Source organism: Gekko japonicus, unplaced genomic scaffold (assembly GCF_001447785.1).
Source record: "Gekko japonicus isolate JY-2015 unplaced genomic scaffold, Gekko_japonicus_V1.1 scaffold1886, whole genome shotgun sequence".
Lineage (NCBI taxonomy): Eukaryota > Metazoa > Chordata > Lepidosauria > Squamata > Gekkonidae > Gekko > Gekko japonicus.
In genome coordinates this window covers 245,482-250,623 of record NW_015168104.1, presented here as the reverse complement: position 1 = coordinate 250,623, position 5,142 = coordinate 245,482, and the positions used below count along the sequence as shown (strand labels likewise).

The 5,142-nt window shown below is 49.3% G+C and overlaps 1 protein-coding gene across 1 annotated transcript in view; it reads right to left on the bottom strand.

The window, feature by feature from the left end:
* Window positions 1-5,142, bottom strand: part of TRPC4 (transient receptor potential cation channel, subfamily C, member 4) — a 128,547-nt gene that overhangs the window by 859 nt on the left and 122,546 nt on the right. The gene's annotated exons all lie outside the window — the stretch shown is intronic.

Here is a 5,142-nt window from a genome sequence, read left to right as displayed (position 1 = left end):
TGCTGAAAAGGCCCCCAATCCATCAATCCAGATCTGGCCAGCAGGGGGATCTCACCCCCAAAGTGGCCAAATTGGGCTGACATGCCCGGCATAATAACGTTACCCAGAAGTGACGTCATCATGCTGGGCACATTGCTGGGCAATGCTCTAGCAATCAGCGTGAAGGAACTCCCAGATGGGGCACAGGACTCCCCTGCTATTATGGAAGGTAGGACTTGGTAACCCTATGAAAGCCTTACGTACTAAATTGCCTGAAGGTTTTCAGTTGCTGAGAGTTACAAATGGTGTTGAGGGAACAGTGTGGTTGTGCGTATGTGTGTGTGGGGGGACATAAAGGGTGGGGACTCTCCTAAATGTCCAGTGGAAGCCACAAGGGGCACTGGATGCCCACCCCTGCTGTTGGCTGCTGTGTAGACACCGAGTGGCCAAAAAAAAGATGGTCCATCTGTTGGATCCCCAAGCATCGAGAATAAATCCACGTTTTAAAGAAAAGCAAAATTTATTTCAAAGCGTTGGAAAGACACTCAAACACGTTCTTTGTTAGAACTGACTACAAACGGTTAGAGCAAGCATAATAAAGGGATTTGAAACAGATACAGAACCAATGGGTCACTTTCCCGCTGGCGGGTGAAGGGAAACGGTTTCGCGCTCATTCCCTGAGAACCAGGCTATCCCCAGACATAACACAGGTGCAGTTCCCAGGCTCTAAAAGCAACAAGCTGGCAGTGAAGCGAACTCCCCCAATACATCCTCCAGTTGTTTGGCTTAGGCATTACAGCAGAGTAAAATAATAGCGCACAGGCAGGGGGGTGGGGTAGCAACTGTACAGAGGTACCAGCAACACAGAACACCATGGCAGCTTGCTGACAGAAATGGGGGCGGGATCACAGTGGCAGGTCCCATTGCCGACCTATCCCAGACTGTTGAGTCTTTCTATGCAAGGTGAGTAAATACGTGTAATGAAACATTTTCAGTTCAACTTCTGCATGAAGTCTATGCAGGTCCAGCTTTAAATGTGCTGCGTTTTCTCCCTATGTCCAGGAACCTCCGTAAGTTCTTTTGTGCCGAGACTGCTCTGTATGCATACAGTTGTACAAATGGGGTTTAGTTCTGTCAGTCTAATGCAACTTCAGAGCTGGGACTCACCTTTAAACAAAAGATGGCAACATGGAACTCACTGAATTGCAAGCACATTACAGGAAGTCACATGACAAAAAGAGGCGAGGTCCTGGTTATGCACCACAGAGTCACCTCCCCTCACCACCCTACTGCTCCTCTCAGCAATGTGTGCTAAGAAGAGGGAGGTGTGTGAAAGGATACCTTTGTTTTCTATGCATGTGCACAGCTCTAAAGGCGCTTATGGCTGAGGCGTTGGGGCCCTGCCATTCACCCAAAGTTTCCTGACCCGGGGTTTGAAGAGCACTGGCCTAGTGAACATACCTTGCTGTTGTGAACCCCTCTCCCCTGCCCAACAGATTCTTTGAAAGCAGCTGCGGGTCAGCAGGATACAAAGTGCCCCCTTTTAATTTGCCTTGCGCAGTATGAATATGTGCAGCTTTTTCGTTGTGTAGGCGGCTTTCATTCCCACTCCACTGTCAGTCAGCCCCTCAGAAGCTTGGTGTGCAGGAAGGGAATTTTTTTGCTGCTTCCTGTCCTCTCTGTAGGCCGATTGTGTGCATGTCTACTCATGAGCAAGTCCCACTCAGTTCAGTGGGATTTATTCTCAGGTGTGCATAGAATTGTGTCGTCTGCTGCAGCTTTTCTTATGCAGGCAGGAGATAACAAGAAGACATTCCCCCCCACAGCTCTTTTCTTCTTCTTCTTCTTCTTCTTCTTTGCCTGGCTGGATTATGAAGCCTAAGAAATGTGTTGGTGCTTACTCACATTGGGACGTTTTTTAGATATCCCATTTGTATCAAGTCCTGAGAACTGTGGACACAGTCTAGTCTCATTCATTTCAACAGGAGGATATTTAAGCGTGTGCTTAACTCTTCCTTTAAAATCATTTGAGTTTGCTGAACTGTGGCTGGATCATGCCCGGTATTATCAATTTAACTGGAAGTGGAAGACAAAATGTGTAGAATAAGCCAGTTAAAAGATAAATTCTTTCTCTGGCTGTTATGTGAGTGGAGTAAGTTTACCACGTTGCACAGATTTTGCTACTTCAATTTCTCTGTTTCTTTCCCATGGGTAATCTCCCTGAAGGAGAGAGTCTGTGCTGTCAATAGTGCTGCTAATGATTTAAGTCAAGGAAATTACACATAAACAGCCACAGAGGAGAAAGTTCTCTTTGCCAAGTTGCTACTATCAGTTGAGGGCAGGAAGAAGTTTGTTTAGTGTGCCAAAATAATCTTGATGTGCTTGGGGGCTGGGGGGACAGCGACAGGCTTAAACCTTGAAATGTTGCTAGCGCCTTCATATGGGTGCAAATAAGCCAGCAGGTGTGCACGTAACTCCCGCCTCTCTTGCTGCCAAGAGCATGACAGGCTGACGCAGCAAGTTTGGGATGAACTGGGAAGCCGAGGCTGCCGGAGGGAGGACTTTGTGAGCCACGCCTCCGCTAGCCTTGCATCTGCTTGGAAGAGAGCGGCGTGCTTCCCAGCCTCAGAGCTCCCGAGGACAGATCAATGCGAATTCTTCCACTCACCACTCACTGCTGCGCAGCATACTCCTTCCCCCCGCAAGCAACCTTTTAATGGCTCGAGCTGTGCAGAATATCGGACTCCTGCTGTTGCTGACCTGTAGCTTATCAGATGCCCAGGGCTGGAGGAGTTGGCTTTGGGGGAGTTCAGAGAAAACAACCCTCCCTCCCACAAAGGCTGTCGATACCGAGGACCAGACGACACATCGAGTAACCACATCCGAAGCGACCACCTTGGACATCCCCCCAGAAAGTACCACACAGCAAACGGGACACGTATGGAATATATTTACCCTCAAGAGGCCAGACCTGCCTGCAAGCACAACTGTCCCCACCACAGCTACTGCGTCACCTTCTGAGCTGGGAGGCCGAGAGGGGACTATCGCAGGGGTCGGGGCTGAGATACTCAGTGTGGCTGAAGGGATTCGGAGTCTGGTTCAGCAATGGGATAAAAAGACAACCGAAGGGACACAGAGGACTGAGGCATCGGTGACAGCTGGGTTTTTGGAAGCTTCCTCTCTTCATGCTGTGGAGCTCACTGCTGTCCAGAATGTAACTGCCAACGTGACGGGTGATGTGCAGATCTTACTGGAAACTGAGCAGCCTCACGTTGCTCTCTCAGCGACTACAAAGCCCGAATTTCCGTTGAACAAGACTCAAGTTCCATTAAAGACGCCTGAGACACCACGCCCAGGTAGTGCCCCTTTCTCCTTTTCATCAGGTGACCGAGCCAGCTGGGATGTGCTGGCTTTTCAAGAATCCACACATGCAGGGCAAGAAGGTGCCAAAGCTCCAGAACGAAGGGCAGACCAGGGAGGTTTCTCAGAAAAAGGAGGAATTGCATCCCGTGCAAATGATCTGGAAGTGCAGAAGCCTCAGGCGAATAGCAGCCTGCATGTTGGAATTACACCCAAGGTGACGGGGGCTTCAGACCACTGGCTGTCCCTTTATGTTGCAAATTCAGACCAATCAGCCTCTGAAGGCAGCAGTGCCCATCTCAGCCTTAAAAAACTCCCCTTTCAGCATCCTGGGATACCAGTAGGCTACTCTAGTGATTCTGTTTCTAATTCAAATGCAACTAATGTTCTGGATTCCCCCCCTGCCAGTAACTCTGAATCTCTTGAGTTTCTACTAACCTACACTATGCAGCATTTTAGCAATAGCAGTGCAGGGCTTCCTTCCTTCTTTTCTGGATTGACTCCAGCAGTGGGCCACTGCTTACCCTTGCCGGCCAAGCTGTCATATTGCAACAACCTGGGCATGAAGCATTTCCGAGTGCCGAATTATTTGCATCATGGCAGTGAGGAGGAAATTCGGGCTGCTTTGCATGAGTGGGAGGGGCTTCTTAAATCTCGGTGTCACCGCTACTTGGAGTGGTTTTTCTGCTTGCTACTGGTGCCTGGGTGTAACACTTCTCTTCCAATAACACCTCCACCGTGCCGGGGATTTTGTGAGGCCCTGAAAGATCTATGTTGGATTCATTTGAAAGAGGGGCACCTTCCGATATCATGTGACACTCTCCCAGCGGAGGATGGTGTATATTCATGTGTGTTTGTTAATGTTTCAGCAGGTAACGTAACAGGGGTTATGTTTCTTATCAAATCTTTCTCCACCAGGTAAGCAGGGTCTCTGATGGGCTGTGGTGTTAAAAATGATCACTCTGTTAAGCCTTCACAGAAATGACCACGTACATCTTTCTGGGAAATGGGAAAAGAATACAGAAAGAAACCATCATCACTCTCTAGGTGAAGGTCAGATCTCCCGTGTTTATCATACCGGGCCGAGGATCACGGTGACACGAGCCATACTTAATAGCACGGGTGGCCACTCACTGCACAAGTAATTAAAGGGAGGTTATGTGACTTTCCCAGGCAAGTGTAGGTGGGTATGTGGCTAAGAATCAACCTGAACCCTGTTTGCCCTCCTTCTAAGCATTATTTCCTGCCCCACAACTCCATAGGCTAGAGGCAAAATTACACTAAGGCACAAGGTCTGCAAACACACATGGACACAAACGCATATAAACAGGCCTGCTGGCTCTTACTTCCCCACTGCTGCCTCCACTCTTATTTCTCCTCTTTCTGCCTCTTTCTCCCCCACCCAAGATCCAGTCTGGTGTAGTGGTTAAGTGCGCGGACTCTAATCTGGGAGAACCGGGTTTGATTCCCCACTTCTCCACTTGCACCTGGCTGGATGGCCTTGGGCAAGCCATAGTTCTGATAAGAGCTGTGCTTGAAAAAGAGCAGATTCTGTCAGAGCTCTCTCAGCCCCGCCTCCCTCACAGGGTGTCTGTTGTGGGGAGGGGAAGGGAAAGGAGTTTGTGAGCCGCTCTGAGACTCTTCTCTTCTTCTTCCAACTCTTCCACCATGTCTTCCTCCTCTGGTTGCTGCTGCCCCTGCCTCCCCTGCCACCTTTTCCTTTTTCTCGGTTTCTATCTATCAGAAACACCCCTGTTGCGATCTCTCTCTCTCTCTCTCTCTCTCTCTCTCTCTCTCTCTCAC